This window comes from Nomascus leucogenys, chromosome 5 (assembly GCF_006542625.1).
Source record: "Nomascus leucogenys isolate Asia chromosome 5, Asia_NLE_v1, whole genome shotgun sequence".
NCBI classification, from domain to species: domain Eukaryota; kingdom Metazoa; phylum Chordata; class Mammalia; order Primates; family Hylobatidae; genus Nomascus; species Nomascus leucogenys.
The window spans coordinates 17544717-17559050 of record NC_044385.1 but is presented as its reverse complement, the minus strand read 5'-3'; positions in this window follow the sequence as shown (position 1 = coordinate 17559050).

Here is a 14334-nt window from a genome sequence, read left to right as displayed (position 1 = left end):
TCTTTCAGGCTCTTGTATTTACCAAGCACTTATCTGGCACAGGGATTTTGCATATGCTGTTCTTTCTGTCTAAATAATCCTCCTCCTCTGTTCACCTAGTTAATCCCTACTCATCTTAGTTCAGTAGTCACTTCCTTGGGAAGCTTTTTCTGATCTCTCTGACCAGTTCAAATCATCCCATTAATAGACTCTCCTAGAACCAGGAGCACTTGTACTTGATAACAGTTGCAATCTTATATTTATTTAATTTTTTTTATTAGTGATTGTCTCCCTTCCAAGCTATTAGCTCTATAAGGGCAGAAATAATATTGCTTTTGCTCATCATTGAATCTCAGTGCCTGTCATTCATGCTACAAATATTTATTGAGCTTCTACAATACACCAGGCACTGTTCCAGTGTTCAAGATATTGGGATAAACAAGTTAGACAAGATCCCTTTCCACATGGAGTTGTGCTTTTTGGCACCTATTAGTAGTCTACTAATATGACTTCAATAAAATTATTCAGTGTTTATTATGTGCTAGGCACTTGCTAAGTGCTTTTAATGGATTATCTCACTTCGTCATCTCAAAAACTTGTTTTTACCTTTTCTGTTTTCTGTTTGGGATCTTAGCAACAGTAGCTTGAGTTTCTCCGACTCCTTGTTTTCCAGTATGTTGTCATCAGTGACCTGCTAGGACCCTTCCTCAGTTCATTGATTTCCTTTTATCCCTGATTTCCCACTCCTATAACACACCCTTCCTCCCCTACAATGATTCTAATGTATACTTTCATTTGAATGTGTTCTTGAAAAATGGGGTTTGTTGTTTTGATGCATTTTTTCAATGTTAGGTGAATTTTTAATGCACACAAATGCTTTTGTGTTATATATTTCTTACTTTCTGCCCAATTGCACTGTTCTCATGATCCAATCATGTTGCTCTATATGCATGGAATTCACTGTTTCTAATTGTTGATGGTACTCTATGAAATGCATTGAACACATTTTACCTTTCCAGTTTCTTGGAGGTGAGCAACCAGGCTTTCCTTATTACAAATGTGTAATTTGTGCAAGAAACATGCTTGCCTACATTTTCTTCTTACTTATGAAGAGACAAAATTATATACCTAATGAGTGGCAGAACAAAAAGTTTTATGCAGCTACAATTTATCACTGTAAAATGCTGCCTAGAATTGACATGAATACCAAAAATCATGTAAATATTACATATTAATTAGATAAATGTAAAGATAAAGCATTCTAAAACATGAAATGGGACCAACTGGACCCACACAGGCCTTGATCACAATGTAGAGATATGATTACTAACTCAGCCTAGAAGGACAGAGAGAAGGTGGCGTTTGGAAGGAAGAGTAGCAGACAGGTATACAGACAAGAAGAAAGGCAGTCCATGTGTTTGGAACTACATGTGCAAAAGTACACAGGTGAAGTAACAAGTGATAATATTTGATTAGAAATAAAACATTTTTTACAATAGCACTTGAAGAGTCAAACAAGGATTTTTGATTTTTAATCAAATCTAGGAGTAAATCTAATGAAAGATGTGTAATAATTTTATGCTAAGAACTACAAACATTGAGAGGAGTTAATGAAGACACAAATAAGTGGAGAGATATACTATGTTTATGAATTAGAAGGCTCAATATTTTAAAATGTTTATTCATTCTGAATGGAGCTACAGTTTCAACCATCGATTCCAGCACCTTTTTTTTTTTTAAATTATTATACTTCAGGTTTTAGGGTACATGTGCACAATGTGCAGGTTTGTTACATATGTATCCATGTGCCGTGTTGGTTTGCTGCACCCATTAACTCGTCATTTAGCATTAGGTATATCTCCTAATGCTGTCCCTCCCCCCTCCCCCCAACCCACAACAGTCCCTGGAGTGTGATGCTCCCCTTCCTGTGTCCATGAGTTCTCATTGTTCAATTCCCACCTATGAGTGAGAACATGTGGTGTTTGGTTTTTTTGAAACAGAAAAGTTAATTCTAAAATTTTAATGAAGATTCAGAGGCTCTAGAAATGCCAAAACTATCTTGACAAAGAAAAATGTCAAAGAACTTACACTGCACAATTTCAAGGTTTGCTCTAAAGCACAGTTACCAAGACAGCATAGCATTGTTTAAGGATAAACACCCAGGTCAATGAAATAGAGTCTAGAAAACCGAGTCTAGAAATAGACCTATACTTTTATAGTCAACTGATTTTTCACAAGGGTACCAAAGAAATTCAATGGTGAAAGGAAACTGGAGCTACCTCAACCCCTGTCTGTAGCACTACACACACACACACACACACACACACCACACACACAGACACACACACAGACACACACACACAGACACAGACAACACACACACAGACACACAGACACACACAGACACACACACAGACACAACACACACAGACACACACACACAGACACACACACACACACACACAATTGGCTGACCCAAAGCCTGTATGAAAAAGCCAGAACTAAAAAGCTTCTAGAATAATATATGAGAGATTCTTTGCAAATTTGTATTAATCAGAGATGTGTGAGACAAGACACAGAAAGGACTAACCATAAAAGAAAAATAACTAGTAAATTGGACTTCACTACAATTAAAACTTTGTGCCTATTCAAATATGCCATTAAGAAAATGAATAGACAAACCACAAACAGGGAAAACTATTTGTAGAGCACATATCTGAAAAAAATGTTTATATTCAGGATATGTTATTAATAAAATAACTAATAAGATAATTCAGTTTTAAAATGAACAAAAGACTTGAGCAGATACTTCACAAAAGAACATGTACAAATGGACAACAAACACATGAAAATATGCTCACATTATTAGTTATCAGGAAAATGCAAATTAAAGCCACAATGAGATTCTACTATTCACACACTAGAATGGCTAAAATAAAAAAAAAACAGACAATACTAAATTTTAGTAAGGATGTGGAACAACTGGAATTCTCATAGAAGATGATGAAAAAGTCAAAAGGCATAACCACTTTGGAGAACTGTGTGATGGTTTCTAGTAAATTTAACCACACAACTACCTTGTGACCTAGCAATTCCACTCCTAGGTATTTGCCCAAAATATATAAAAACAAGTGTCCACAAAAAGACTAGCACAAAAATATTCATAAGAGCCTTATTGATGATCATCCCAAACTGGAAACAGACCAAATGTTCATCAACAGAAGAATAGATTTTTAAATTGTGGCATAGTCACACAATGAAATAAACAAAATAATACATTCTGTTTGATTCCATTTATGAAGTTTAAAAACAGACAAAACTAATCTGTGGCAATTGATGTGAGAAAATGGTTGCCTTGGGGTTGAAGGGTGGTAGATGACTAAAAAGTGCATGAGAGAACTTTCTAGAGTGGTAGAAATGTTCCGTGTTTTTGCCTTGCATACACAATTGTCAAAACTCATTGAACTGATCACTTAAGATCTTTTTATGTTTTTGTATGCTAATCACACTGAAAGGAAAAAAGGGAAGGAGGAAAGGAAAGGAAGGAATGAAAAGGGAGGGAGGGAGGAAAGAAAGAGGAAAGGAAAGAAGGGAAAAAGGAGAGAGGGAGGGAGGAAGAAAGGAAAGAAGAAGGAAGGAAGGAAGGAAAGAAGAAAAAGAAAAGGAAGGAAGAGAAGAGAAGAGAAAGAATGAAAGAAGGCAGGCAGGCATATGGTCTGGTCAGAGAATTTTGGGGAAATGCCCATGCCTAGAACATGGGTGCTATGTGGGAAAGGGGCAGGAAAGGAGGGCAGCCCCTGCTTATGCAGACCAAGCTGACTATGACTTTTTTTTTCTGTAGACAGAGAGAGACCTCAGTAATTCTATGAAGGTGAATTGCACTCATGCCTTGGAAAGGCTATATTGATGATAGATGAGATTTGGGGAGTTGGACATCTGCTGTGACCAGGGGGCTGTTACAGAAGGGAATTTGGAGATTCCAGTTGGTTACAGTGGCACGTGCAATGTTATTTTTAACTGCCCTAACAGGAGGGACTGGCATTTCTCTGGTTGCTAGGGAAATTGTGTTCTGAGCGGTTACATATTGGTTCCTAATTTTAAAAGTCTTAGGGAAAACTAGAAAACTTTATGAGCCAGTACCAGTATGTTGTGCTAGGACTGTGCACCTGCTAAAACGTGGCTATTTTTCTCTTGATGTACTCTTGGATAACTGTCACCATAGCAACAACAACGCAGGACCGTGCTGGTTCATAGTGGAGGATTCCTGTTGGTTTAATGATGGAGGCCAGTCTGGAAGCCTGTTCAGGATTGCAGCAAGATGTTGGATTAGGTGGGATACACTGGTAGCCACTGGATGTGCAAGGCACAGGGTGGGGAATGTGTGGGCAGAGGGTAATCCGCAGGAGGAACATAGTTTCCACTGGGCATCATTACTATTGGGCAAATTCCCACATTCCTTCAGCATTAGGCTAAAGTTTAATGTGATATCCTATGGGTGGCACTAAGAGAAGAATCCCGAATTGCCTTCTGACTTTGGAGTCAGACCTTGGTCCAATTAGCAGGGCACCAAGGTGTAGCCTGGGGGCTCTGGCTTCCCCATCATCTCCATCAGCACTGTTATCCAGCAAAAGGGGCTGGCTGCTCAATGTGCTGGAAGCCAGTACTATGACACCTGGGTTTTAAAAAAAGAAAAGCTTTATGTCGAAAGTCAACTCACAAGGAGACAAAAGTCAAGCTCAAATCTGTTTCCCCAGGCTGGCTTCAAGGCAGTATTTTACTAGAAAACATTCAGGGGGTGGATTCTGGCATCAGAAGGTGATTGATGGAAGGAAAGCTGAGGGCTGAAAAGTCTTGGGCATGCGCAGTTATGTCTCCATGCTACCTCATGGGTCCCATGTGCAAATTCAGAGGGAGTTAGAATGAAACCTGCAGTAGAAATTCAGGCTCTGACGTCAGCAACCTCATTTTGCAAAAGCTCCAGTTGGCCACCTTGGTTCCAACTGATTTCAGCCGGCTTTTCTTGATCTCACAAGCAGAGGGAGTTTCAGTGTTTCAGTGAGTTGGTTTTTTTCTTACCTGCTATACTGCAAACACAAGAATTTCTGTTAGCTACTAGTTTCTTACTCTTTGGGGCACAGTTTCAGTTTCAGCTTTTCACCAAGTTGTTTCTTATCCACTACCCTGTAAGCCCAATAATTTAGTCATTGGTTTCTTTAACTGTTGGAGGCAGGGTGTCAGCACCCATTTGCACCCAGTAGTGGGGACAATTGACCTTAATCTTATGTGAAGTGCGAATAAGATGCAGCTTAGCCCCCTCACTCCATAGACAATGCACTGGACTGTCTCTGCTACAGCCCAGGACTGCGTCTTGGCATCCCTGACCATTTCAACCCCCATTTTAGTGTTCTTTCCTCCTCACTGCCAGAAAGCCATTTTAGGCAGCTTGTGGGTGTTTTTTTAGAAGCAATGTGTGTGTGAGATGAAGGAGGCTTCCCTTTGTTTTGGCTTTAAACCCGTCTGTGTAAGTGAGAGTGAGTGGAAAGCCACGGCTCCTCTCTCCAACACTCCCCAAGGCAGGCAGCCCTGACCTCCTCAATTGCAGATCAGAAGGGGGCCTTTGGAAATTATCCAGACCAGTGAATCTCACCATTTTTCTCCCCTGCCACATCATACATGATGGATGAAGTCCACATGCCTGACAGGATTTCATGCATGCACTTATTTTGATGGAACAGCCAAAAACATTCTGTGAGGAAATAATTGTCCTCAGGAAAGGGAATAATGGTTGCTTTGGCATGGGGTGGAGACCCCTGAGTGTACTCTGCCATGAGATCCCTTCCTTCCCACTCAGGATGTATTTTGAATGCGGGTAAGTTAGTGTGAAATACCTTGTAGTAATCTCCAGTCAACTCAAATTCATTTTGCAACATGAAATCACCCACAGATCTTCCCCATGATGGATAAATCACGGCGTCCCCAGCAGCTCCTCTTCACCTCCCCGCTGACACCTGCTGCCAGCCCTGCAATTCTTTGGAGCCCCCTAAGTTGACCATTCTGTCCTCAGCCTTCACATCACAACTTATCTCTGTGAAAGAGACGGAGGAGGGGCTCCCAGTAATCTCTAGATTTTTGTGGCATTGATTTGTAGGAATAGGAGGATTTTGCTTTTGCACTCCGCCCCTTCCTTTAGAATGTTGACTTTCGGCGCCCGCCTCAATATTTGTATCAGAAGAATCGAGAGGTGTGGACAACAGTTTCCTACACATTTCCCCCAGCATGTTCTAGAGAGCATGAGGGAGAAGGGCAGAGACAGGCCCCTCAGCACAGGCACTCACATCCCCTACAAAGCCCTCCACCAGATCTCAACACATCCGAAGGACAGGAGCTCTCCCTGGAACCACCCCCACATGGTCATTCTCTCAGGAGATGGGAGGGGAGGGAGCTCACCCCGGGGCAGGAGGATCAGAATCTTCTTCTAGCAGGAAAGTGGGGGCAGAGCGTTATGTGTAATAGAGACAGCACAGTCTGCTCCCTCCTGCCCCATAATTATCAGAGTCCTGCTCTAGGGACTAGCAGGGATCAGCTCCAGAGTGACATTTTTTCCCCCTGTGCTCCTGTCTGGAAAATGGTGAAGCTCAGGATTATGCGGAGAATGTCAGCCAGGATGGTGCCTAGTGTAGAGTGGTTCTTTATATAAGTTCAAGACTGCTAGGCTGGGCACAGCCCAGCACTTTGGGAGGCTGAGGCAGGCATATCACATGAGGCCAGGAGTTGGAGAACAGCCTGGCCAACATGGTGAAACCCCACTTTTACTAAAAACACAACAAAAAAAATTAGCTGGGCATGGTGGCAGCACCTGCAGTCCCAGCTACTGGGGTGGCTGAAGCAGGAGAATTGCTTGAATCCAGAAGGTGGAGGTTGCAGTGAGCCAAGATCACACCACTGCACTCCAGCCTGGGTGACAGAGCAAGACTCTGTCTTACAAAAAAGAAAGAAAGAAAAAAGAAAGAGAGAAAGAAAGAAGAAAAGAAAGAAAGAAGAAAGAACGAAAGAAAGAAAGAGAAAGAAAGAGTGTTAGCCATCTAGGGGGGAGGTGGAAAAGAACACTGCATTCTGGCCAAGATGACCCTCTGTTAGCTGTGACCCTGGAGGGATAATGTCATCAATGTGAATAAGATGAGTATATGTCCATCACCACCACCACCACTACCACTATCATCATCCTCCCCATTTTTCCTGGGAAGATCATCCCTATGATCTCACAAGCCTGTCAGTGAAGGTTCCCAGCAGTGGGGTTGGCCCAGAGCAGAACTGAACTTGAATTTGATGGATTTAAGCCAATGTCCCTCAAGTCCCATGCAGAAAGCATGCCTTCATTTATTCTTTTGTGTTTTCCTTTGTTGTCCTCATCTTCCCGGAATTGAAATATAATGGGATCCTGTTCCCAGGGAAAGAAAGGGGGAAGTTTGACTGCTGGAAAGAGTGAGAGAGGTGAGATCCCCTCCAGACTTTCCACTCCTGAACACTGCATGGGCCTGATGAGACAGGCGTGTTTTGTTTGGATGCTAAATTAAGTGGAGAGGAGACCTTATGATGTGAGTTTGGCAGAGGAATAAATCAAATAAAACAGTAAGGCAAGCAGTTAGCCAAACAAAATGGGCTTACAACCCTGGATATTAATGAGGCTTTTACTTTAAACGGATATGTTTAATCAAGCAACGTGAATTCATATTGGGAGCTGGAGGAATTATGGTGATTGTTTTGGAATCCTGCCCAAAAGAGGTTTGACTGTGTTATCTTGTGTTAACAGGAGCACCCAGGGAGCAAGAGAAGCCCTGAGACAGCAGCAAGGGACACTGTGGGGCTGCAGGGTAAGTAACCCTCGTGCTCCCTCACTCTTCAAATGAGAGCCAGGGTCCTAGAATTGGATCCCAGACATCAGCATCCTGAGATCCATGAGATAAGGTGAGGTGGGGCTGGAAAGGCCTCGAGGGAGGAGAGGAGGCAGGAGAGGAGTGATAGGGATGCAGGCTCCAGGAGGGAGATGCTTCAGCATCATCCAGCACATAGCTGTCTATCCCCTTCTTGAAACGAGATGCTGATGGCAGGGTGAGAGGATCGCTGAGAGAGAGGAAAAAGGAGAGCACAAAGCTGTATAAGCCATAATGCCTGGTCCTCCCCAGACCTATTCTCAGAGGACAACACTTAGGATTCTCAGTGACAACACTTAGGATGCAGGGCAGGTCTTTGTACTTGTCACATGAGTGATGTAGACAGTAAGTGCTTACGGGCAGTGCTGTTGCAGGGGGAAAATGCCTGAACAACTTCCTGGAATTTCCTTCTCAGAATAAGTATGCCAGATTGGCATTTTAGAATCTTGTCTTTGACAGTATGACACAACAGATAAAACACAATGATGGAATCAAATAATAAAATATGCTATGAATATGCATTTTCCCTCACTCATGTAGTAATAGAAATGGTATTTTCTCGGGTGTTTTTAAGAACTCTGCTAAATTGCCTTCCATTTTTCCTGGGTGTGGCACCTGGTGGTTAGCACTGGGAGGAACACGGGGAGAGTGGGGCAGAGGTGGGAGCAGAGTCTAGCACCTATAGTTCTGACACCTGTCACTCACTTGCTGTGAGGGTGAGAGGGTTGGGAGAGTGGGTTTTACCACCAGAGAAGCTTTTTAATAAAGTGTATCACTCATTGACTTTTAGTATATTCACAGAGTTGAACAATTATCACCCAAACCGATTTTAGAACATTTTCATCATCTTCCAGAGAAACTCAATGTTCTAGAGCAACAGCTCCCCATTTTCCCTCAACACTGCCTTCTGCACCCCAGCCTGGCCCTAGGCAACCACCGATTGACTTCTTTTTGTCTCTATAGACTCCTGGACATTTTGTATAAATGGAATCATAAAATAAGTGCCCTTTTGTGTGACTGGCGTCTTTTACTTAGCATAACGTTTCCAACCTTCCTATAATATATTTTTGTTTAGATGCATCTAGGAGGGATGGTCAGGGCAGACCTGAGAGACCTGAACACAGAAGGCCTTTGAGGGGAGCTGAGCTGAGCCTGGCAGTTGGATGCAGAGCCTCAGGGAGACCCAATTCTGATGGAATCGAGAGAGGGCGACATGGGAGTGGGTGTAAGGAAAGCCTCTGTAGAAGAAGGCACTGCAAGAGGTGCTCTCAAAAGGACCGTCAGCCTGAGAAGTGTAAGAGTTTTAAAGAAAGAGGAAAGAAACATGAAATGTGGCTTGACAGTTAAAGACAGATTATTTTAGAGAAAAATAAACCTGAGAGGGGCTTCTGGCCAATTTCGGTCAGGAGCACTCTCTCCTACAGACTAAAATTATATATTGGTTTTAGAGTGAGAGGGCTTATCACAAGCTTGGAATATTTCTGTGTGAGGGAGAAGTTTTCTGGCGGGGTTGGAATGTCACCAGGAGGAGGGGAGGTTACCTTGGGGATGACATCTTTCTGGCTGGAGGGGGGTTATCTCAGGGATGGCATCTTCCCAGCCAGAGCAGGATGATCTCGGGACTGGCATGCCTCTGGGTGGGGAGGAATTTGAAATGTTTCTGGTTAGAGATGTTAGTTATGGTTTAAGGTCGTGCTGACCTTAGCCATTAGGCTGATGTCCTTTGGATTTTGGTGGTTTTTGATTAAGGTGGACTTTAGAATGAGGGGCATGTCCAAGACGGCGATCCTCCTGCTCTGTCAAGAAGCAGCCTGGGAGGCAAGTGGGAGCCGTGTGGCTCCAGCTCAGGTGGTCTTTAAGAACAATCCACTAGGGATTTTCATCTGCCAAATCACAGGGGCGGGGCTTGGTGGAAGCTTAGATTTAAAAATTCAAAATAGACTTTAAAAGATCATCCATTCCAACCCCTTCATTTTACAGATGGGGAAACTGAGGCCCAGAATGACAAGGGTTCCTGTCTATGTTTGGAAGGACTAAAATAATGCATTTAGTTCCCAATGAAACAGGGCAAAAATTGTTAACATCTGTGTGTTCTCCTTCCCCCGTCCCTAAGACAGAGAAGGTGGCAGCTCAGCCCTCACTGTGTCCTGGCCCATGACCCCCTAATTCACCAAAGGGGCTTGCAGTGGTTTATTAAAATGGCTGCAAGTCCTCTGACACTCTCTTCATGGAGAAGCGGGGTCTATGTGCTTTCTCTTGGAGTTGGATGGGCCTGTGCTGGTTTTCACCCATGGTCAGAACATGCTGTGGAAGTCCAGGCTCCCCAGGAAGTCCCTGTCTAGGTGCCCCTATCAACAGTCTCCACTGAGCTGAGCTTGTCAGTCTACCCAGCCTGGGTACTAGATGTGGGGAAGTTTCCAGCAGGGAAGCCTTCAGCCCCAGCCAATGAATTCTTCCCAGCTGAGGCCCAGACATCGGCCCAGAGACAAGCCATCCTCATGCCCTGTGTCAACCTGAAATTAGCGAAAGGATTGGAATCAGCTTTAAAGAGTTTATTCAAGTAAAAAGCTGGGAATGACCATTCAGAAAACAAGGATTCCACAGAAACGGAGTTAGTGCTCTGAAGTGAAAAGTTAAGGTCTGGCTTATATAGGAGGAAAATAAAGAAATTTAACAGGATTACAACATTTTCTATACAAGCCTGGTTTATGAGTTCTAGCAAATTTATAGTTTGTTTTCTTTTCTGTATGGCTTGCTTTCATTTGCTTTCCAATTTAAAAGAGTATATTTAACATAGTCACAAAGTCTTCGTGTGGAAAAGGTAAGAGGGAAGTTAATCTATAATAAAGACCAACACTAAGAGGGAAGGAGTCTTCCCTGGCACCCTTTAATCATTTGCAACATTTCACAAAACAGTGTAGGTAAGGAAGAAGGCTAATCTATAATCAGAGAGACCAAGTTTACAGCTGCCTGTCATGTGACTCAGGTTTCATAAGCACATTCCTTTGAGGCACAAAGCAATTTAAAGTTCCAACAGCTTAGATTTTTAATTATTTATTTTCACACCTGTTTACATTCCAAACTCAGAGCATCAGTGAGCATTAGGAACTGGTGTTTGGCAACACTGTATTTTGGGGTGATCTGCTACACAGCAATAATAACTAGGATAGGCCTCAAGGTGCAGCTACTTGGGCAATAAACTAGTATAAATTGGCTCAAAGTTTTTGGAGGTGGAGGGAATTTTGGTGGTACTTTGAAGAATCACAGATAAATTCTACGTACAAAGGTGTTAATGAACAAGAGAAGAAAGGAGTTACTTTGAGCCCTTGCCCTAAGAGCTTTGCAAATATTATATAATTTGGTTATTCTCACAGCCTCATAATATAGGATGATTCTACAGAAGAGGAAACTAACTCTCAGGAAGATTAAGTCCCAGCCTCCCAAGTTTGCACAGTAACAGCTGGCTGAGCCCAGACACAAACTTGGGCCTGACAATGGCAAGGCTCTCACTGTCTGCCCTGCCAAGCTGCCTGCCTGTTTGATTGACTCTGTTTTCATTTTCCCTTGCATTTATGTTTGAGGAACTGGAAACAACCTAAATGCCTAAGAATATGTGATAGTATACCACTTTGTTTTTAAATTTTAACTTTTATTTTAGATATAGGAGGTACATGTGCAGATTTGTTACGTGGGAATATTGCATGATGCTGAGGTTTGGAGTATAGATCCCATCACCCCAGTAGTAAGCAAAGTACCTGATAGGTATTTTTTTTTAACCCATCCCCTCTCCCTCCATTCTCTAGTAGTCCGCAGTGTCTATTTTTCCCATATTGTCCATGGTATACCACTTCTATGATACAAGGCAGCTATGCTGTGAAAGATAAATATGAAGACCTTGATACAAAAAAAAAAATGGAATACGGAAGAGTGTTGATGAAAAAAGCAGAACACAGAATTCTACATAGGCCTCTGTTTGTAAAGAAAGAGAAACACATAAACCATTGCTTTTGTGTGAAGCACAAAACTCTGTGTATAAAGAAAGAGAAACACATAAACCAAGCTCTTGGTTGGTGTTTTGAGCTCAACTGTGTTCCCCAAAAATACATATGCTGAGGCCCTGACCCCCAGCTCCTCAGAGTATTTGGAGATAGGATCTTTAAAGAGAAAATTAAGTGAAAAATGAGGTCACTAGAGTGGGCCCCAATCCAATATTACTGGTGTCCTTACAAAAAGAAGAGATTAGGACACAGACACACACAGAGGGAAGCCCACGTGAAGACACAGGGAGAAGACGGCCATCTGCAAGCCCCAGAGAGAGGCCTCAGAGGAAACCAACCCTGCCAACACCTTGATCTTGGACTTCCAGCCTCCAGGACTGTGAGAAAATAAATGTCTGTCATTTAAGCCACCAGTCCATGGTACTTGGTTATGGCAGCCCTAACAATATAATACAGTTAGATTATCTAATTAGCCAGGGTGCAGTGGCTCACATCTATAATCCCAGCATGTTGGGAGGCCAAGGTGGGAGGATCACTTGAGGCCAAGAGTTCAAGAATTGTATCATAGAATTGTTTTAATCATTTAGATTTAAATTGAGCCAGGAATTGTTAAGGCCCTCAACCTCAGTGATGAGTATTTTTCATAACCTTACTGCAAAGAGTGGTCAATGGCCTCTTAAGGCATTAGAATAATATTATTGTTTATGAACTCATTTGGGCAGCCTAGAAGCCACAGGGGGTTAAATCCAGCAGTCTTTGAAAAATAATACAAGAAAGGCTACTTGCTATCACAAGTACTTTATTATTTTGTCTTCTGAAAATCTGCAGAGCATATGTGTGAAATGTTCTCTCTATTTAGGGTGTTGTTGCTTCCAAAGGCTCAGCTGCTCTCCTTTAGCTGGTGGGGAGGCAGGGAGGAGGAGGGAATCCACCCAGCCCTAACTCTGCTGTGATTTATTTCTCTTCTAATCACCTTCCCCCATGGCCTCAGGCTGTGTGCATTGCATGAAATCAGCCTTATAAGAGGTCCCAATTTTAGGTTCCTTTCACCCAGGGGGGATGTAAATATTTTATTAATTTTACTGTCCCATTCCATCTGGGCTTAATTCCTCTAAGCACCCAGTTTCCTCTGTGGCCATAGGCACCGAGGGGACTGGAGTTGCCCTATGGTGTGGAGAGCACAAATATTACAGCATAAACGCCTTAAGGCCCATCTACCTATTGAAATGGTCTCAACTGGTAAGTTGACATAAGACAAAACACAAAATCTTCACAAAAAATGAACTTAGAGGAATTCTGGGAAGGGAAAGACTATTAGGCATCTAGGAAGTCACTGTAGCCCTGACCTTTCGCTTTGATCCCTGTTCTGGAGGGTCAATTCCTTTCAGGGCGTAAAAAGCATGGTTTTCCTTCCCAGGGGTCACTGTAGATGTCTGCCACCCCTACTCACTATCACCCAGAGGGAGGAGGGCTGTGATATCATTTTGCGTCCTCAGCATGCTGCTGGCAATACAGCATTCATTGAATGAGTGAATGTGTTTTTGAACTGAACTGGGGTCCACTTGTCCAGCATAGCAAAGCCAAACACTGACAATGAGATTGGAGCAAGAGAAGGGGAGGTATTTCTTGCAGGGCGCCAAGCAAGGAGAATCAGGCAGCTCGCACTTAAAACCCACCTCCCAGATGGCTTAGAGGTAAGGGCTTTTAACGGGAGGAGGCAGAGGTTATAGGCAAAGTCATAAATCTATGCATGGAGGCTATACATCAGTCTGACCTGAAAAAGCAGGACATCTCAAAGTGGGGGCCCACAGGTCAAAAGGTGGATTAAAAGATGTTTTGATTTTCGATTGGTTAAGGAGGCAAAGCTTTGTCTAAAAATTTGGAATTAGCCTGGGTGCAGTGGCTCACACCTATAACCCCAGCACATTGGGAGGCCAAGGTGGGAGGATCACTTAAGGCTAGGAGTTCGAGACCAGCCTGGGCAATATAGTGAGACACCATTTCTATAAAAATTTTTTAAAAAAATTAGCCAGGCATGGTGGTACATGCCTGCAGTCCTAACTACTTGGGAGGCTGAAGCAGGAAGATTGCTTGACCCAGGAGTTTGAGGCTGCAGTGAGCTGTGATTGCATTACTGCACTCCAGCCTGGGCAACAGAGCGAGACTCTGTCTTTAAAAAAAAAAAAAAAAAAAAAAACCTTTTTTTCTTTTAGATCAGCAGAAAAGAATGTCAGCTCTGGCTTGTGGGTGTGACCTCCTCCAGGGCCCTCAGGAAGAAATTTAGAAAAAAAAGAGCTGTCAGAGTTCAATCCTTTATTCCCTCTTAACTGAGGTCTACATGCCAGCAGATCCATTGTTTGGGGTCTGAGTTTCTAAAAAGCAACTCAGGCACATATGGTCCCTAAGAGGGGTCCCTGCTCGTCTCA